The sequence below is a fragment of the Podarcis tiliguerta genome (genome assembly GCF_965153285.1).
Source record: "Podarcis tiliguerta genome assembly, chromosome: 16".
Lineage (NCBI taxonomy): Eukaryota > Metazoa > Chordata > Lepidosauria > Squamata > Lacertidae > Podarcis > Podarcis tiliguerta.
The window spans coordinates 14,026,121-14,047,577 of NC_139549.1; the positions used below are offsets into that span (position 1 = coordinate 14,026,121).

The 21,457-nt window shown below is 49.4% G+C and overlaps 1 protein-coding gene across 3 annotated transcripts in view; it reads left to right on the forward strand.

The window, feature by feature from the left end:
* Positions 1 to 448: 448 nt before the first annotated feature.
* TAGLN2 (transgelin 2) overlaps positions 449 to 21,457 on the forward strand; it is a 28,844-nt gene continuing 7,835 nt past the window's right edge. Inside the window, exon 1 of one of the 3 annotated variants that reach the window (XM_083418829.1) lies at positions 449 to 595. The gene's annotated coding sequence lies outside the window, so the exon portion shown is untranslated. Of the gene's footprint in view, positions 596 to 4,571; positions 4,682 to 5,658; positions 5,831 to 21,457 lie in introns of those variants that run through there. The other 2 variants (XM_083418830.1, XM_083418831.1) reach the window with 2 other exon arrangements.

Genomic DNA, 21,457 nt, shown 5'->3' on the forward strand with positions numbered 1-21,457 from the left:
GCATTCACCGCAGCCTACGCGCGAGCAAGCACGCGTGTGCGAGGTGCAGATCTCAGGAAGTCCACGGGGTATGTATTGAGTGTGTGATTCCGTGCGTGGTGCACGTTTACTCAGGAATAAGCCCCGTTTGGACTTCTGGTTGTTATTTTCACTCCGGACTTAAGACGGGCTTGCAACGGGGAGCGGAGCACGTTGCAAGCAGAACACCACTTACTCGCGAATAAACCGGCAGCCTCCCCGGGACTGTCCCACCGCGAGCGAATTACTTGCAAGCAAGTCCTCCCAAACTGAAATCAAGTAGCGCTTCCCTCCCCAAAGCGGGGGTCCTTAGGGCGCCAGTGGATCCCCCTCGGGGCTTGCTCCCGAGTAAACCCTTTGCCCGGCTCCCAATGGCCGCCCTGCGCCTTTAAGACCTCTCCCCGTCTTCCCCCCTCCGCTTTCCCTCCGCCGGGGGTGGCACCGCCTCCCCGCCCCTCATTAGCGCTGACATCAGCCTTAAAAGTCCCAGCTTTGGGCGTGGAGGCGCAACGCAAGACGCGGCTTGATCGACCCGGTGTCTCGCTCGCAACAGCGCCTGCGACACCCCGGTGGGAAGGTAAGGAGACGCTGCAGCAGAGAGGGGCCCGGGCTCAGCCTTAATGAGCTGCGCTCGCTCCGTCGGGGAGCTGTGGTCCAAGCCGCCGCGCTCTGCACATGTGCTGGTGAACTCTTTTCTCTCTCTCAGCGTGGTCTGTTCCGTGCCTGAGTTTCCAAGAGAGGCCTCGGTCCTGATTTCAGAGGGCAGAGCCCGAGGACTGGAGGGGGATATATGCTATGTCGTGCAGATAATTGTGGTTCATAAGCCGCGAAACCCAAATGTTTCCCACCCCGGTTCAAGGAGTGGGACGGGACAGGGGTGGAAAAGAGGGACTTGGAGCCCCCTTTTTGTGTGGGGAGAAAGAGGGTTGATGTCGAGCTATTTTCCCTAATTATGTGTGGTCTTTTCAAATCGATCGCCACCCTTTCTGCTACAGGGGAGGTCTGGTCTGAAAGTAGAGAGTCCGGGTGGGTTTTCCGAAGTTTTAGGGTAAACGGCGCCCCGGTTTAAGGGGATCCTGTGTAAACGATGTATTTCCCCCCCTCCCCGCCCAGTCGCCCTGTTCTGTTTGGGGAACGGCCAAAGCTCAGTGGCGGATTATTTGCTTTGCTTTCAGAAGGTTCTGTTTCCCCCATAGGAGTGACTCCTGTCTCTAGTACTAGAGAGCTGCTGCCAGTCAGTGTAGACAATACTGGGCTAGGTGCAAGCATCTAAGGCATCTTTCAAGGCCCTTTGATTTGCCTTGCCCCGCATCTAAACGCCGGCCTGTGCGAACATGTGCGTTGCGGGATGATGTCACCTCCGCTACGCTCCTTTGATTCATCAACCGGATTATAGGTATTCACTGCCATAACACCAGAAACTAGATGGCTGTGACCCTTAGTCTACTTGCTTGAAAGTGATGTCATAGAATTGTAGAGTTGGAAGGAACCCCAGGGGTCATCTAGTCCAGCCCCCCTGCAATGCAAATATTTTGCCCAAAGCAGTACTCGAACCCAGAACCCTGAGATTGAGAGCCTCATGCTCTACTGACTGAGCTATTGCAGCTGTACGCATCTTTCGCTTACTCCTACACACGTGTTTGTGTGTGCGTGTGTGTGTACACTTGACAAAATTTAATCCAAAGGAAATATGTTTAGGACAAGCGCGTTCATCCAGACTAAGCTACACTTAAATCCTAGGCACACTTAAACTGCAGCCTTAACTCTTCTTGCCTGGGAGCAAGCCCATTTGAATTCAGTGGGACTTAACTTGTGAGTAGGCATGGCTGGGATCGGTGCCCAAACTTGGGAGCCAGCCCCACTGAAAGCAACAGGGCTTGCTACTGACTGTATGTAGGACTGCCGTGTACAATTTTATTTTGGAGTTTTTAACTGGTTGGATAAAGTTTCTCCTGAGCGTACTTTCACCCCTCTTTGGCGCTTCTTTGCAACTCCCCCCCCCCCCCCCGCCAGCCCAATTTCCTACATCTCCCTTCCAATTTTGGGTATGCTCTGGACTGGAATCTCTACTGGGTTTTTCAGTGGGGCCTGCCTCACCCGCGCCAAAATCTGTTATCAATGGGATAGAGCAGGCGGAGGGGGGATGTGGTTTCCTAACTCTGTGCAACTGCTTTTGAGTAATGAGGTCTGAATGAGTAATTGTCTCTATTTATGCAGGGGGGGAAGGGAGGAGGGGGGAGAGAGAGGAATTTGAACCGCATCACTGAGCAGACCCTCTCCTGGAAATGAGACAATTTGGCAATGTCTCCTTGCAGACTGTCTTTTGCTTCCTTCTTTCAACTGAGGCACGTCCTCGACTGATCTCTGACGGAGGTCGGAATGTAGGGATGACGAAACTGGGGGGGGGGGGGCGGCAGTGAAGTTTTCTTCGGAGCCCGCTTCCAGTCTACGCAAGAAAGGGACTGAGTTGCCCTGATGATGACTCCTTAGGGAAGGATTTCAGCCGCCCCAGGGCTGTGGTCACAAAACGGAAGAAGTCTAGTTACTTCTCTAGTAGGAGATAACAAGGTGGGCAGAAAGGCATGTGTGGGTTCCGTTGTTACCTTGTGGAACTCCTTGCCACAGGAGGGAGCGGCGGCGGTGGCTGCTCAGTTATGGCATTGGTATAATAATAATAATAATAATAATAATAATAATAATAATAATATTTTATTTATATCCCACCCTCCCCAGCCAAAGCCGGGCTCAGTATAGCACTGTGGCTGAGGATGAGCTTGAGATCAGGGGACCTTGCCTTTTCAAAACTCTCTCTCTCTTTGTCTCATGCTCACTAGGTGGTTTTAGGTGTGCCTCATGTCCACATACTGAGATGATATTTGCCTAGGTCACAAGGCACTTGTAAGGGTTTCAGTTTTATACAGGAGAGTGAAGTATCTTTCGTACGATTTAAGCCCAGCCTTGTCCATGAATATTGTTTTCATGGGTTTTGACCCATGATAGAGCCTCCATAGCAAGGCCCAGTGTATCCTGGATTTCTAGATACTGGCATAGGCCCTAACTCATGAGCTTCTCATATCATGGGGAGGCTGTGCCCCTCTGGAAGTTGTTTAATTCCAACTCTCATCAGCTCCAGCTAGCAGGACCAATGGTCAGGGCTAAGAGGAACCACAGAGTCCAGTAACGGTTACATGTTGGCTACTGTCATGGATGCTTTAGGTGAGATTCCTGCATTGCAGGGGGTTGGACTAGATGACCCTAGGGGTCCCTCCCAACTCTGTGACCCTCCCAAATACAGGGTAAGCAGGATGGGGGTTTAGCCCCAAAGTGGCTCTCCTGTTTTGCATACGGATGACCCCAGTTTTGAATTCTGACATGTCCTTTTCACAGATCAGCAGCAGATAATAAGGGAGAAGTCGTTTAACCCTGTGGCCCTGGAGAGTGACTGCTGTGTAGCCAGCAGTGAGTTAGGTGGAACCTTGATCTGATTAACAACATTTCAAAAAGTGTTCAGGGCTTGCCTCTGCCTTAAAAACTTGCAAGGCCCTTGGCACACTTTCAGATGTTGAAAGGCAAAAGTAATGTGTGGATGCAGCAGACCCGTGTAGAACTCCCCTAGTATGTTTTCAGCTCTGTGTCTCACCTGGGAAGCAAACCTGGTTTTGTGTCTGTAATGTGGATACTGCTGACAACCTGATAAGACAGGTCAGAATTGCTTTGGGTGCTGCAAGAGAGTTATAAAACTCCAGATGCATATTGAATGTTCTAGGCGCCCTGGCTTTTGTAGTCTTTGATATGCTGACATTGAGGCTGAAGTGGGCTCCTTGTTTTGTGCAGCCTGAATAAGGAACTGGAGTTGGCACACCCCTGCACCCCAAAATAAGCTCTGGGCTAAGTTATACCATAAACCTCCATGACCTGAAAGCTGCCTCCTTTCAGCCACAGCCCCATTGTCTCCCAAAGCTATGCAAGCAATTGGCACACATATGGAGCTGGTAATTGATGCTGCATTGTTTGAAATGGGTGTGGAACACCCTGATAATAAGGGATAGGACCCGTTTTAATTTTAAGCAAAAGGAAACCGCCCTATTTCTTGCCTGCCTTCTCTCCTCCAGTACACACACAGCTTCCTTTGTTAGACTTGGGTCAATTCTGCAATGGGAGCCTTGGGCCCAGGAAGTCATAAACCAGGGGTGGGGAGCCTTGGGCCAAGGGGCCAATGGTGGCCCTCAAAGCCTCTCTATCCAGCCCTTGGCATTCTCCCCAGGCCATGCCCCTCACAAGGCCCTGAATATTTTTGCTGGCTGGAATGTGCCTGATAATGCTTCTTGCTTCAAGGCTGGGTTGCGGCTTTCCTTCAGGTTCTGGAGCCTGAGCTTCATCTAAAATCACTTGTAGTCATGCAGATCAAGGCTGGCTTTGGGTCTGAAGAGGCCTTTGGCAGAGCGTCTCGGGTGGGCAGAGGGCTATTCCCTAGGTGGGCTTCCCTGTCAAGGGTCTAGGTGGTTGGCAATGAGCTTGGATACCCACAATGCCCTGCTAGGTAGTAGTGCTATTCCCAGGGCATTGTGGGGAATCTTGAAATGGCAGGTGGCACTCAGACCCAGCTGTCCAGTGATCCATACAGGTGACCATGAGGATAGAAACGGATGATTGACACAGCTGGGTACGTGTGTGATTTATTAACTCGCCTTTTAACATGGGTGCGTATGTCTGTGTCTTGCACATTGGCCTATGTTGCTGTGGTTAGCAGTTGCCTGGTTGAGGTGTGTGTTTGGGGGGGAGGTGTTGAACACAGCCTAAATAAGCACAGCCCTTGACAGGGTAAGTTGCTGCTGTTGTTGACGGCATAAATCAAGCGGTAAATCTCAGCCTGGGCTGTACCACCTGCAGTTGCATTGCAGCCTTCACAGATGGTGGCAGCACTTCCTGTGTGGTGGAGAGGCTGTGAGGCCGAACTTTATCTCTGGTGTTAGATTTCTACATAGCAGGCAACTCCCCGTTTACATGGGGGCTGATTTCTGAGGAGCTGCATGTTTTAAATGTAATTGCATATATTGGGAACACCATTGGAAAAGCCTGCAAACACCCTCTTAACCTCTGGAAACCCTCAAAAAACCATTTAAAAACAAAAAATCCACCAAACCCCAACATGGTCGCTCCCTCCAAGCCCCCTTCCTCAAACTCCCAACTCTCCACAGGACTCAAAGGTTGGTGCAAAGGCTTCTGGGATTGCGAGGTACAATTTTTGCCATTTCATGCTATTCTTAAGGCCGTTTTTGCCCCCTTTTGTGCCGTTTCTTGGTTGCAGTGATATGTGCATGGGCTTGTCTGTACAGAGACTACTTCTCCCTAACACCATCACCTGCTCAATGATGGGGCAGTGAAGCATTTAATACTACCGCCATACTGCCTGGTATACCATAGCCAGCAAATGTGGGGAGGGGGGGCGGACATGGATGTGGTGGGTGGGCAACAGGTGTGAGCTTTACTTTGCCTGCATTCCAGGGGCACGAAAATTGGAGGCTTGAGGTTTCCTTGCCTCTGCCTTGGAATGTACAACCTGAGCCTCTGCTTATCGCTTCTGGAGAGTGAGGAAGGGAATTAGCTAACTTGATTGCTACTTCCTGGAATTGGTGGAGCGGCTGAGTCCACCTCCAGAAATGGAGACGGGAGGGGTGGCTGAGAGCAGGCCTTGTGAGGCCTTGTTGTGAAATGGCAGAGGCCTGAATTCAGGAATCCCATGTTTATTAGGCACCTCTCCTTATTACCTTCAATGCAAATGGGGAAGCTCCCTTTCCCATGTCACTAGCAGGTCAGCATTTTTTTTTTTTAATTCTACTAAATTAAAATATGACTAGAGCTTGATTAAAATAATTAAAGTTGGCTGCAGCAGAGGAAGCCAGGAGCCGCAAGCTCTGCGTGTGTTATCTGTCCTCTTTCCAGGATCAGCGGTTTGGTTTGGTTTGTTTTGGAAAAAGGTGTGGCTCAGACACAAATCCTGGCTTTCTGTTCTTAAATAAACGTTTAACTGACTTTGCTGCCTTGGAGGGTGTGTAGGTCCTAGAGAATCTCAATTCCACCCCCCACCCCAGTCCACACTCTGTTATTGTTGCCAAGGTGGGGTTTTAATCTGGTGCCTTTTAGATTCTAACAGCGACCAAGCAGGTGGAAATGACCTCTGCAGAGCCCTTACTCAAGGTGTTGGCAAGTGGAACAAATTCCTTGCCTCCTAGGCACATGTGTGTGCGAAGTATGGGCAAAGTAAACTTTTCTAAACCCAGGCAGTGCTCCTGAGCATGTGCAAAGAATTGGGTTGCTTCCAGGGGGCCTGTTTGCTGAGCATTCCTTCTGATTTGTTTGTGCAAATTTTGTGGGGAGGTTAGTAAATATTGGCTATATATTAAGCATTCACTATGGTTTGTTCTCGGTGAGCTTTGACGTTGTGTCAATTTGCTCGTTCGTGTCCCATTTTCCAGTGCGTTTCCCTGTCTCCTTTATTGAAAAAAAGTCTGTTGTTTTTAAAAGTTGGGTTAAGCAGTTTTGTTGTGCCAAATCAATTACTTGCACAACCTGAATTTGCTGGTGTGTGATTTGAACCCCGCCTGAAAATAGAGACAGTCTGGAAGCACCCTGGATCTCTAGTGTGAAGAACATGCTTGCACATCTACCCAGCACATGCTCCGGACGATTTTGTGCATACTGAACTTGGGGGGCTTGCAACGACTCAAGACAGACCTGCAGATGGCTGTGCTGCTATGGGGTTTGAATTTTGAGTTACTGCTAAGAGGCGTCTGTCACAAAATAGTTGGCGATGGTGGCGGGGAGGGGGAGCATGAAATAGCGCAGATTAAAAGAGGGAGCTGATTCCGACAGCCTTGTGCTTTTACCATAGGGTGCCAGCTGTGTCCTTCTGGTCCTGACTGTGGAGATCTCACAGTATTGATTTTACAGACATGCACACACAACAGCCAGCATCCTCGTTACCAGGAAAAACATATACAAGATACCGTATTTTTTGCTCTATAGGACACACTTTTTCCCCTCCAAAAATTAAGGGGAAATGTGTGTGCGTCTTATGGAGCGAATGCTTGGTTTCAGGGAAAGCAACATGAAGCCTCCGAAGCACAGAGGGAGCGCTCCCTCCACGCTCTGGAGGCTTCGCGTTGCTTTCGCTGAAGCCTGGAGAGCGAGAGGGGTCGGTGCGCACCAGCCCCTCTCACTCTCTAGGCTTCAGGGATAGCCGCCTGAAGCCTTCGGAGTGCAGCACGAGTTCCCACTGCGCTCCGCAGGCTTCGGGTTCCTTTTGCTGAAGCCGGGAGAGCAAGACTCTCCTGCCTTCAGCAGAGAGGGAGAGCTGCGCAGCGCCCCCCTCAGCCAAACGGGAGGAGAAATGGAAGGGGCTCCGTTTCTCCTGCCGCTTTGCTGAAGGGGCGCTGAGCAGAGAGGGGGAGAATATATTTTTTCTTGTTCTCCCCTCTAAAACAAGCTGCGTCCTATAGAGCGAAAAATACGGTACTTGTACCACTCTCTCTCATTTCAGAAACCGCTTGGAAAGTACCTGAACATTTTACCCCATGACTTCCTTTCTAGGAGGGTTAAGGACTGTTTGTAAAAAAACCGAAAGCTTGAAATCTACAGCACCAGTGGAAGTCTTCCCTGTGTGGCAGATCCCCGATCAAGGGGATCGCAAGGCTGGATTTGCATGATGGATCAAACTAAGGAGCATTCTTGGTAGCTGATCTCATCAGTAGCTAATCTGTGTCCTCTCTGGATAGATGTTCCTCTGCTACAGCTCCCAGCAACCCATTTAGCAATTAGCTTACCTATCTGAATTTCTGACACTGCAACCCTGACTGCTGTCCATGACGACTAGAATTGGAGTTCAACATCTGGGGGGTGGAGGCAGGTTAAGATGCCCCTGATTAGACCTGTCGGCAGCTGAGCCTCTGTATTCAGGAGCAGTCTACCCCTGTATGCCAGGGAGCAGCTGCAGGGGAAGGCCACTGCTTTCTTGCTGCCCTGCTTGTGAACTTCCCATAGACACCTGGCTGGTTGCCTGAGGCCTGGCAGGGGTCGTTGGGGGGGGGGTGGCACGAAGATGCTGGCGGAACAGGCCTGTATGAGTCTGGCTGAGCCTGTCTGTGGCCTCTTCCACCCAAATTAGGCCTTATGGGACCAAGAGTGCAAGGAAAAGTTTGTATAAATATGAGGAAAGTGTTTGGTTTTTTTCACACACACACCCGGGACCCCATAAGCTGCAGCTCCGGCCTTTGGCCATCTTCCACTGCCCTCCCTGCTTTTGCAGAGAGAAAAAATGTGCCTTTTTTTGGCAAGGGCTACTGTGGCTTCAGAAAAAAGCTGTACTGGAAGAGGAGGCAAGAGATGGGGTGAGCCGGGGTGTTGGCTGCGGTGCTTAATCACGCTTTTGAGAACTGCCACTTCTCTGCCTCTTGCACATAAAAGGGAAAAGTAGCTGTTACTTGGAATGCGGGCGAAAAGAGATCTTCTTACTCCTCCGGCATCTGGGGCTAGGCCAGGTTCATGAAGGGGGAAAAGAAAGAGGAGGAAACACAGGCTAAAAAAATGTTCAAATACCCCTGACTCCCAAAGCTATCTCCTCTCTTCATCCTTTGGGAAGCTTGCGCTGTTAAGCGGCAGTGGAGGAATGAAGCACAATCCTGCACCTTAATAATTGCAGAATTTTATTTATCATTCTTATATGTGCTGGAAGCTGCCCAGAGTGGCTGGGGTGTAAAAATAATAATTAATGCATTTACACCCTGCCTTTTTCTACAAGGACCTCAAGGTGGCATGCATCATTCTTCCCCTTCCTCAGTGAAATTGGTCCAAGGTCACCCAGTGAGTTTCATGGCAGCTTGGGAATTCGAACCCTGGTCTCCCAGGTCCTAGCCTGGCGCTCTAACCACTACACCACCCTGGCTCTGTGATTCTCCAATGTGCCTGACGATTCCCCATGGGTTTTCTCCACCCTGCATTCCTTAGAATGCCTAGGCGCCATTTATTTTGTTCCAGTGAGATTTGCTATTATTTTAATTCTTCGTTTCATTTCAATACTGCTTTATATGTTAAAGAAATAAAATCACAAAAGTGGAGATGGAGACGTCGGTCACCAGCCTGGTATCCCGAGATCTCTACATGGTCGCAGATTAGACCTGTACCAGTAGCAAAATGCTAATTTCTGACACTGCTTCCGAGGGCCACATGACAGTCGTGAGCAGGGCCAGAGGCCAAAGCGGGTGGGATGCTGAATGCAGATTTTACATTTCCTCAGTAGGCCTGTTCTGAGCCTTTCACACACGTTTGTCTCTTTTTCCTCTGGCATTGTCAGAGTTCAGGGACAGATTTCCAACCAGGCCCAAACCTTTGAGGAATGTACGAAGGTGGGGCAGGGAGGGGTCTGCACTGGGGAAATGACATGTGAGCTGGGGAGAGCCTCAGGGGCCAGATGGAGAAGCATGGAGGGCCACATATGGCCCTCAGGCCTGAGGCTCCCCACCCCTGCCTTAGCCTCTCAGGTGGCGTAACCAGGGGCAACCATGGCCTCTACATCCTTTTAAGGGCCCGTGAAATGGGTTTTGTGTCAGTGGACCTTGCAGAATGTTTGAGAGCCTTTGAGTACATAATGAGGCGTGGGCGAGGCTGGAAGAAGAAGCTCTCTTCCTACCTCGGCGAGAAAAACCCAAACTGGCAGAGTCGGGAACGCGAGACAGTGTGCCAGGAGACATTTGTGGATGGAAAAGGAATGCTAGTGTGCAGATTAAAATTAAGGCCGTCCTTCTCAGAAGCCTGTCTGCTGCCTTGGTGTGATAAATTGTGCTGGCTTTAGGAACATGGGGATCTGCCTGGCACTGAGTCAGGCCAAGGACTGACATTGCCCACACGGACTGGCAGCGTCTCTTCAGCTCTACAGGAAGTCTTTCCCAACCCAAATTGGAGATGCCAAGGATTGAACCCAAGGCCTTCTGCAAGCAAAGGCAGATGTTCCGACGCTGAATCCTTCCTCCTGCGTAACCCAGAGGATGGGTAAAATAACTTTTTCCACTCTCTACTCTAAACGCACGCCAAAGCCAAGCTTCTTCTGGTTTTATAAGATATTTTAATTCAGAGAAAGTCTCTCCCATCAGATGTTTAACTGTCCTGGCTGGGAAGTATCCATGTTGAAAAGGAAAAGTTATGATAAGACTTCCGTCAAATCCTCTTTTTCTTTCAGAAGCCTGTTATTCAGTGTTAAAGTGCTGCTGGGACGTTTGTTTTGAAAGCACATCATGACAGGATTGGTCGGCATCACCTGCCTTAGTTAGAGTTCCTTTGCGGTGTCTCTGCTCTGTCAATTAAACTGGCCCCGGTTTTTCACCCATTTCACAGCTGAGAAAGCAGAGGCTGGCAAATGCCTTGTCAAAGGGTTCACACCTTTTGGGTACAGGCACACTCAGAAGTCAACAGTTGCCTAATAGATGGATCTGTAAGCTGGACCTGACCAGAGCACAACAGCAAATCTCCACCTTGCTGTTCACAGGCCTGTGTTTACCTTAAAAATAAGCTGCTTTTCAGTGTAACTTGAAGCTCTTAGGGTGGCTATATATTAACCAAAGGTGGTTTTTTTTTAACCCCTTGCCAGTTCATTGGTTAAAAACCTGGACTAGTGCCACCACAAAGAATCCTGCCACAGTTCTGAGTCTCAATCGGAGCCTTAAAAGACTCCTGCACTCATTTCCCTGTTGCCACAATCTCCCTTACCTGGCACATCCTCCCACAAAACCCAGCTCCTTTCCCTTCAGAGCTGGCGCTGCCAGATAATAAGCAACAATCTGAGACTAGGAGGCCCCTGGCATCATCCAGATTTAGCATGTCCAGGCTTGCTTGGTGTCTGTCGGGCTGACGGGTAAAGGACGGCTTAGTGTGGTCAGCAAATTCCAAGCAAGGCTGAAGGCCCGTAGCTTGGTGTTGCTAGCCTGTGCTTGGTGCTCAGAAGGTTCCAGGTTCAAGTCCCGGAGTCTTGGGAGTGGGCTGAGAAAGACCCCGTCCTTATTATTCAAATGGATGAATGGAATAAACAGCTGGGGCGCAGACTGGCTGTTAGCTTCAAAACCTGAAATGGAGAGGTGGTTTGCCAGGGTGTTTTCAGTGGGCTCTTTCACCTATAAGAGGCACTGCCTGCATGATGCATCCATCCCTGCCTCGCTCATGCGTCACCGTATCAGGGCATGGAAAGCTGGGGTTGCAATATTATACTGCGGTTGCAGGGGAGCAGCTTGTGGCTGCTGCAGGACACCCCATCTGGAGCCAGAGCAGGGACAAACCTTTCCTTCCTCAGCTGCTTCTGGGGCCAATATATATATTGGACTGTGCCTCTGAAATATATATCTTGGACTGTGCCTCTGAAATGCAGCAGGCTTGAACCAAACTGTAGCTTTACTGGCTTGGAACATCTATTTGAAAAGGAAGGAAGGCCTTGCAGCAACCTATTTACGAGCCATAATGACAGGCAGAGATCGGAGGCTGGGAGAGTTTTATAGGCAGCCGCAATTGAGACTGAATGGTGGATCTACATAAGTGTAACTGCCCAATAAAATGTCAGCAGCTGCAGCCTTTGTGCTTCATCCAGATGCCCCAAAGGATTTGGGGAGGAGGTTTTCTCTCTCTCTCTCGTAATAGACTCTTCTTGGCTGACTTACCCTGGATTAGACTTTTTAACATCTAAATCCATGCATTTGAACATGAACCTGGCAGGGGGTTCTGATAGCTTGCTTTATTCTACTTATATTCCATGTTTCCTCCAAGGAGCTCAAGTCGGTCCAGCACACCGTTCTCCCCTCACAACAACCCTGCGAGGCAGCTTAGGCTGAGAGACAGTGAGGGGCACAAAGTCACCCAGTGAGTTTCAGGGTTGTGTGGGGATTTGAAACCTAGACCTGCCTGGTCCTTGTCTGGCGCTCTAAGCACTAGACTGGCTCTTTAACTCTTACCAGCATACAGGTAACCCCCTGTATTTCAGAAAATGAGAGGTGTGTACCAAATGAGCCAGTGCAGGACAGTGTGGCCTGGCAGTAGAGTGGGGGGGGGGGGTAAAGAGGGGGGTAGTTGGAGAAAGTCCCAAGGGTCAGAGAGAGAGAGAGATACCTGGGGGGCTGCATTTGGCCCCTAGAATCAAGATCACCCGCCCTCTGCTCTAGAGCAAAACTCTTCCCCTTGGCTCACTGTTGTTGGTATCCATCTGTCTCAAGAGACAATGGAGTGTGCCTCTAGGGGTGAAGTCAAACCGCTGGAGAATCGCGGCGCCTGCTGTGGCTGCAGAGACTGGTAACTTGTAACGGCTGCCTCCTCCATTGTTTCTGCTGCCTTGGCAGCACCAAAGTGTCCTCTCCGGGCACAAGCCTGGGCAGTGTGTATGGAGATCGTGGGCTGGCATCTACAGAGGGGTGGAAGGCAGGAGGGAGACCAAGGACAGGAGAAGCCAGAGTCAATGACAGACAGAGGCAGCTCTTGATTGTTTGTAAGAAAGAGGGCAGACCTGTTGGTGGGTCAGCACACAGTTTGCCCTTGTGGACCAGCCTCCATGGGGCAGCTGCCTTCATGGCTTGCAGGCTGCCTGCAGAAGCAAACAGTAGCTTTATAGCAGGTTTGTGGATGAGTCCCTAAAAGTACTGGCACATGCAACATAGCTGTCAACATTTTCCTTTTTTAAGGGAAATTCCCTTATTCCGAATAGGATTCCTCACAAGAAAAGGGAAAAGTTGACAGCTATGCATGCAAATTCTTGTCTACCTTGCATAGCCTGGCTGGTCACTCAAGTGGTCCAGATATCTACAGCATTTCTCTAGCACCATCATCTCATTAACAAAGAACAGGAATAAACTAAAACCAGTGCTTTTTTTCTCTAAAAAAAATGTTTAGAGGTACTCTCATTTTGGCTGAAGAAAATCACCACTTTGTAGTTCAAACTGGGAAAAATAAATACAGTAAATGGACAAAAGGCTGTCATCAGGGGTATGCGTACCCCTGTGTCCCCTCAGAAAAAAGTACTAAAACCTTTAAAGTACTGTATAGTGATGTTAAGCCAGCAATAGAAAGTGGTAGCAATTTTTTATTTTAAGCCTGGGCAGCTAAAACATTTTCACCTTTTGCAAAAGTGCTGGAGCACAGGCCGTGAAATGTGGCCTTCCAAGGGCCAGACAGAGTGGCCTGGGGGGCTGCAATGGACCCCTGGCCTGAGTTTCCCCACCTCTGAATTAGACACGTAGGCTTTTTAAATAAAAAATCTTTACCAGTTGCGTGAGGAACCTCTGGCCCTACACATGTTGCTGAACTACAATTCCCATTGGCCATGCTCGCTAGGGCTGATGGGAGTTATAGTACAGCAGCATTTGGGAGCCACAGGTTCTGCACTCCTGAGCTATGAGCAATATAATGGCTAGAGCAGCACAGCCTGCTTGGCATACAGACCTGTCCCCAGGTGACACCCCCCCCCCTTTTCCTCCTTTCCCCTTCTTAATGGATGGGATGGGGAAAGGGTTTCCTGTTTCTTTCCTAAACCTTGTTCTTGTTCGCACACTTGATCTGCCTCCAGAGTGGTCTCTGCTGTAGGTTAACTGCAGGAAAAGCCTTGAGAGTCCCCTCTCCCTCCCCGCAAAGCCTTGCCGGTTCTAGGAATTGTCCCTATCTGAAACCTCCTTTGCTTCCTGATTGCTAACTTGGCCCGGTGCCTGCCTCTTCTAGGGTGGCTTCCGCTCTGAAATCCGGTGGGGCCTCTCTGCGCTCTCTAGATGATTGAGTCTGATCTTTGAGCATTCTGGCGCTCTTTTTCCTCCATTGCATGACCCCGCATTGCCCTCTGCTTGGCAAATGGTTGCTGCAAAAGGGCAGGCAAACCTGGCACTTAGTAAGGTAAAAGGACCCCTGACCATTAGGTCCAGTCGTGCCCGACTCTGGGGTTGCGGCGCTCATCTCGCTTTGTTGGCTGAGCGAGCCAGCATACAACTTCTGGGTCATGTGGCCAGCATGACGAAGCCGCTTCTGGCGTACCAGAGCAGCGCACGGAAACGCCGTTTACCTTCCTGCCGGAGTGGTACCTATTTATCTACTTGCACTTTGATGTGCTTTCGAACTGCTAGGTTGGCAGGAGGAGGGACCGAGCAACGGGAGCTCACCCCATCGCGGGGATTCGAACCGCCAACATTCTGATTGGCAAGTCCTAGGCTCTGTGGTTTAACCCACAGCACCACTTTTTTCCTGATTGCTTGGGGTGAAGGGAAATTGCCTGCAGGTGATTATCAGATGGGGAGCTCTCTCTCTCTCTCTCTTTTGCCCAGCTTTGTTTCCCTTGCCTTCTAGGCTGGGGCTGGGAACTTGTTCAGTGGAAAGCCTCCATGGGCTGCCTTAATAGAGGCACCAAACAGACACACATCACATGCCCTGAACACAGATGCGCACCAAGGACTGAGATGAGCTTTAGACAATGTATGCCAGGGGTAATGTAAGTTGAGCTGGGCCGCAGCGTACATGGAATTTGTCTATGAAGAGGGCCTTTGACCAATGTGCATTTCTTAGCCACCTCTTGCACACTCTCCAACCATTATGCATCTACACTTTTTGGCAATGCAAATTGCAGGCGTAGGGGGCGGTACAGGGCTGCAGTGGAGGGCAAAGGGTTAAGTCCCCTTCTAATGGGTTCGCAGGGTCCAATTGCCTATTGAAACCCCTTTAAGTAGGCAGCAAGCAGCATTTAACCTAGTGAATTTTGGTTAGAGGGTAGACTTGTTGCAACCATGCACAGAGATGCTGTTGTGTGTGGTAGGATCTGCATTAGTTGGATAGAAAAAAGGTTTCTAGTACTAGTCTGGAGAAGAACAGGGCAGCCATGCTTGTTCTCTCATAGTTAAAGATAACCTCTAATTTTGAGGTCCAGGATAGAAGTGGGAGGAGGAGGAGGTTATAAAAAAAGAAAGAAAAAAGGATGCAACCTGAGAGTATCAGTCTAAACCACGACAGATCAGCTGAAGTTAAAGATACGGGGACAGCCTGGGGGTCCTTAACTCTGTCTAACACCATGCAAAGCCCTCTTTGGCAAGCTGAGTTGCACCCCTCTATCCTCTCCATTCCAAGGACTGCATGGTGAAGGGTGGGCAACAAATCGAATAATAATCCAGACTCCGTCCACAACACCTGCAATTTGCTGCTTTCTCCCTCCCTCTTGGCTTCGACTTATAGAACTTTAAGTGTCTAAGGACCACCTCTTTCCATATGTGCCTCTTCTGAAGGATGTTCAAAGGGTGGCAACACGAGAATGGGCCTTTTCGGTGGTGGCTCCCCATTTGTGGAATGCTCTCCCCAGGGAAACTTCCCTGGCACCTTCACTACATATCCTTTAGGCACCAGGCAAAAACGTTTCTATATAACCTTTGGCTGCTGAACAGTCTATGGCAGGGGTGCCCAAACTTTTTTCAAAAAGGGCCAGATTTGATGACGTGAACAGGTGTGAGGGCCAACCAAAGTTGTTGTTGAGCTTTTTCACAATTTTACCCCAAGGTGTGGTTGAGCTTTTTTTAGGATTGAAGTTGCTGAACTTTTTTTAGTTCCACGGAGGCTGGATTAAATCGACCAGCAGGCCAAATTAGGTCCACGAAACGGACTTTGGACATGCCTGTTCTATGGCCTTTAAAATGTTGGAAAGGGGTTTATTGGTTTGTTCTTGTTTTTATTTTATTATGTGTTTTGTGTTCTCATTTTAGAATTGCCCTGTGATCTTCGGGTGAAGGGTGGTGTCTTATGACGACACACTTTGTGGGCCCAGTCACCTAATGTGGTGTTGGGCGAAATTAATTTGAACACCTGAATTCAGATTTGGTCTGAACAAAGCAGTGTGTACTTATTTAATTGGTTTGAACAGACTTCAAGGGGTTGTTGATGAGGCCCCAGTGTGCCTGCTTGTAGCACTAGTGAAAAGGCTCAAAGAATAAACGGAGAGGTTTTTTCTCTATCCCAGACACTTTTAAGTGCAGTCCACCAACACACACATCTAATAAGGGATGACAAGAATACCGGCCTACCTTTGCAAGGGTGTTGTACCTGTCCCACTTTGATCCTTCACATCATACCTAACTCTCAGTGCATTTATCCGTGGTGCAAAACCCTGATGGATTATGGGCAAATTCTAGCAGAGTTTTAATTCCAGGAATGGGGGAGCCTCAGCCTGGGGGCCAAAGGTGGCCTATGTAGCTGACCCTCAGGACTCCTCCCAAACTTCACACCTCACCAACCCTGCTTTGCACCTCTTTTGAGTGTTTTTGCCTGGCTGAAATATGTCTTTGCAAGCTGATAATGCCTCTTCCTTGTTGGAAGAAAGGATAGAGAGGACGGTGTGAATGTATGCAGAATCTGCCCTGTCGTGCAAAGGCAAATTATATATTTTTCTCTGCCCTTTACTTTTGCCTCTGAGAAAATGAGAGAATCCAGTGATTTAAGATATTGCACAGAACTTTCGTTGTGATACTACTCAACCTCTCCCTGTTTTCTTTTCCTTTTTTTACAAAAAACAACCCTCCTGTTTATATAACTGTTTTTAAAAATAGAAATCAGTTCAGGTCTCAGACATGCCCAACAAGTGTTCAAAAGTGGCGGAGTGAGGTGGGGGAGAGTTGTTTTATTTCCTAGAAGACTTGGGGGGCCATTAGAAGGTGCCAGGGAGAGAGATTCACATCAGTATGGAAAGCCTGGCTTCAGTCTTGAGTGTGTGAAGAGGAGGAATCTGTGACCTTTCGGTTTAATCCTGTTTCATAACTCCCCCCCCCCCCTTTCTGAATTGATGGGTCCCTGAACGCTGCCTCCTGGTGGAGTTTGGGGGCTCGAGGCGAATTTGCTTAGAACTTCCTTAATATTATTGTGCTTCTGGAAGCAAGTCTGGCTGAGTGTGTTGAGGCTTCCTCCTACGTATAGTACGCATAGAATTGCAGCCTGCTCTGTGTTTTTCTCGTCGTGGAACCGCAGTGTTGGAAGGGCACCCTAAAGGTCCTCTAGTCCAACCCCCTGCAGGGCAGGAGTCGCAACTAAAGAATCCCTGACAGACAGGCACCCGACCTCTATTTAAAACTCTCCACTGTCTCTTAACTCAGGCCTTAACACTTCAGGCCTTCTGTGAAATGGGTTTGGGGGAACCGTATTTCGTTGCAGTAGCCCATAGCCATTGGCTTCACCTGGCTTCACCTGCCTGCTGTTCCATGAGAGTCTTACCTCTTTGCAGAGTAGACTAGGACTGTAGACTCCGGCTCCTGTCCATTCTCCATTTATTGCATTCCTAGTGAAGAAGAAGAAGAGGAGTTTGGATTTGATATTCCGCCTTTCACTCCCTTTAAGAAGTCTCAAAGCGGCTAACGTTCTCCTTTCCCTTCCTCCCCCACAACAAACACTCTGTGAGGTGAGTGGGGCTGAGAGACTTCAAAGAAGTGTGACTGGCCCAAGGTCACCCAGCAGCTGCATGTGGAGGAGCGGAGACGCGAACCCGGTTCCCCAGATTAGGACACTACCGCTCTTAACCACTACACCACAGTGGCTGAGGTGCTGAGGTTTTAATCCCGCCTTCACACAACCGTTATCTGAAATGCCTGTGTACCCTGTGTAAAATGCTCCTGTTTAAGATACTGTTATTCAAACCATCTTCCCTCCAGTTCGAGTCCTTAAGCCATTTCTAGTTCAACTCTAGCTCAGGTGTGGACACCTCTGCATATAGGGGTAAAGGCGCCCCAGCGCTTGCTGGTGGGGACACGAGCAGAAGCGAATCTGACACTCCTGAAGCTGTGCTGATCTGAACAGCTTGGGCTGGGGAGGGGGAGCCCTGTGAAACACACTAAGAAAACAGCTTCACAGCACTCTTAAGGCAGTGATGTGAACGTGCCCATGGATCCCACCCGACAAAAATCAAGAGGATTCTGCACACACGGAACACATGCTTCTCAATTCTCCACTCCGGCAAGCAAGAGGCCCTGTCACAGCTCCAAAGACAAAGCACTCAAAGGCTGCATTACATGGGGGTTGGACTAGATGACCCTTGGTGCCCCCTTCCAACCCGACAATTCTATGAGAGGCCTGGCTTTGGGAACAGGGTCAGATAAAGAAGCCCTGGGGGGTCATGTCCCGTCCTTGGGCCTGAGGCAGACAGTGCCAAGCAAGATGGCCTAACGGTGTTAAGATTGCCTCCAATACAAAAACATTTATGCATTGTAGAGGGTTGGGCTAGATGACCCCGTCCATCTCCACAATTCTGCTTACCTCAGAACCACAGTAGCAAAGCGGTTTGAGTTGCGGGTTGGAGCTTGGTTCCTCGCTCACAGGGCTGTTGCGAGCATGAAATGCAACAGGGTGATAGTGTGGGATGAACCACATACAGCAGCGCCTCAGTTTTTGAATGTTTCAGAAGTTGAACCTTTTGGTTTTCAAGCGCCAAAAACCCAGAAGTTAATCCTTCTGTTTTTGAATGCTCCTGAGAAGTCGGACGGCTTCCGCTGAGTGTTTCTCAATTTTCTCAATTAAATTTGCAGACCGCCCTTTGCACCTCAGTTTTTGAACATTTCGGAAGTCAAACAGTCTTCTGGAACAGATTACGTTCGAAAACCAAGGTGCCACTGTATATGCTCTTATTTTGAGGGATGATTTTTTTTTTAAATAAAAAAAACCAGCACTGAGAGTGACCTTGCCGCTCCTTTTTTAAAAATGAGTGTTTGGGGGGAGGCACACTGCACATGCTCAGAGGCCTGAGGTTCCACGTGTTTAAAAACTTGGCAGCCCCTAAGATGTACTGTCAGCCCAGTGTGGTTTGAGAAGGCCCCAGGCGCTCCTCCTTGGCCAGCTTGGGGCTGGCTCCAAATTTCAGGCCTCCTGCGGAGCAGCTGGGGGGGGGGGCTTCTCTTCCTTTCTCTCCTCCCCCACCCCAGTTTCCCAGACTGTGGCGGGTGGGGGCCACGGAGTATCTGGAGAGAGCAAGAGACAATGGCTGGCAGTGTTGTCTGGAGAGGGTCGGACAATGGGCTACGGTGGGTGGTTCTGTAAGCTTTTGAGAATTGCTGGGGGATTTGAGGCAGGGAGGCCTGTGAGAATCTGCTGGAGTGTAAAACTGGCTCCTTGGCAGAACAGCCGTTCCCATTTTCAGGGCGCTGTTCCTGGAAGGAGGCTTCTGTTCTGACTACCATCTCCCCAGTCGATCTTGGGTTTTCTTGCAAAATGAAGCTTCTGGCGCAGTGTTTTTTTCAAAGTGTTCTTGCTCTTTCCTGAATCGAAACATGCAGGCTCAGTTACCGTATACTCAAAAAGGCCTGCACACGGTCTCTTATTTAAAAAAAATAATTGTTGGGATAGCTGGCTGCAGAATGAACGAGAGTCCGCCGCCTTTCAAGGGAGTCCATTCCACAGTCAAGCAGCTCTTACTGTCAGAAGGTTCTTGCTGATAGTTACCGTACAGTGATATTTACCCACATCTGTGGGTTGCGATTTGCCGCTTCCGCGCATGCGCTTGACGTCATTTTGAGCGCATGCGCGAGCGGTGAAACCTGGAAGTAACGCGCTCTGTTACTTCTGGGTCGCCGTGGAGCGCAACCCGAAAATGCTTATCCCGAAGCTACTTCAACCCGAGGTATGACTGTAATTGGAATCCCCTTTCTTGTAACCTGATTCGTTGGTTTGGGTCCTCCCCTCTGGAGCAGCTTGCTCCCATCTTCTGTGTGGCAGCACTTCAGATCACTTGAATATGGGGAAGAAGATGCTGTAGCTCAGGGACAGAGCATTTGCTTTGCATTCAGAAGGTTCTGGGTTCGATCCCCACTGCTAGTCACTGTGGACCATAATACGCTAGATGGATCAATAGCTTGACTTTTTCTCAGACCGTTTCCCTTGTTCCTAGTTTGGATAGTGCATATAAAAAAACAACGGTAAGACATGGGAATTTGTGACACAATAGGAGGCAGGGGGAGTTGCAGGTTGGGGTTTTGGTGTGTGTTTTCTTTTAACATGTTCTCTCTGATCACTTGAAAGCAACTTCTGATCACCCCAGGCGAGTTGTCTGTTTACAAGCCTGATCTAACCACTCAGGCCTTGCCCTTGCTTTGCATCTTGGCACAGATCCTGCCCTGCAGGCAAAGGCAAACTGGGGTGTGCCTGGCCTCTGAGCAAGCCGAGATTCCCCACCTACTTGTAAAACAGCATCCCTTGAAAGGGAACTCTCCAAAGCCCCAGGAGAAGGGATTTAATCGCCTCCGCCCCCATACAACTGCCATTCTCCCCCTCCTCTTGCAAAACAATATCGCCTTTGGGCTGGGTGCTGTAATGGTTTGTAAAGGGCCTGTGTGTGCTCTCCAGGGATTTATTGAGGTATGCAGTAGCTGGCATTGCTAATCCGCAATGGTGGACCATAGTGTATCTGCCATGCATACCAAAAGTCCCAGATTCAGCTGGGAGAGACTCATGTCTGAAATCCTGGAGAGCTGCTGCCAATCAGTGTGGACAATACTGAACTAGATGGACCAATGATCTGGCTTGGCATCAGTGTTCAAAATTCGCCAGGTGCATTTTGCACCAGGCTATCGACCAAGCGAAGGTGCCAGGGTGGTGCCTTACATCTCCACCAGCCGGAGGTGCATGCCTGAGGATCCTTGGATCTGGACTGTTTACACACACTAACAACACATCCTATAGAATTCTACCAGTTATACTTCTATCTGCACAATCAGAATGAATTTCAGGAACCAAAATGCTTCGGCTGTGCGGCCTGAGCAGGAGCAGTCGCCATTAAGAAAAAGAGGTCGGATTAGGCCAGTTTATATGTGGACTGGTCCTGGATCAAGAGACTTTCATTCTTTAAGTTCTCAAAATTCTTAACCTAGGCTCATGGCTGTCATCTGAACTAGCCAGATGTTTAACGGAGAAACCCATCATTTGAAAAAGAAGAGTTTAGAGTCACCTGGCTGAAAAAAGGGCAACTAGACATTCTGCTTTGGCAACCGCAACCTTTGTCCAAGGAGCCTAACACTGCTTGGTTTAAAGCAGACTCTGTGTTCCTATTTAAAGCATGCCTTTATTTAAAGCCACGAGGACTTTAATATTTATTTTTAAGGGAAGAGCCGTAGCTCAGTCATAGAGTGCCTGCTTTGCATGCATAAGGTTCCATCTTTGGCGTCCACAGGTAGGGCTAAGGACGTTCTTTGTCTGAAATCCTGGGAGGCTGCTGCAAATCTCATTTCTGAGCTCAATAGGCTCAGGGGTATAAGGCAGGTTCCTTTGCCCTTCCTATGGAAACGCTTCTCCATTCTGCAGTTACTTGGGTCATCCGCCACCTCCTTCCTTCCTGCCGGTGCCAGTTTGCTTGCTGAGCTTCCTGTTTTGAGCATGATGGCTCTGCGCTCTGCCTGCACAGTCACAATTCTTCTGAATGCTCCTT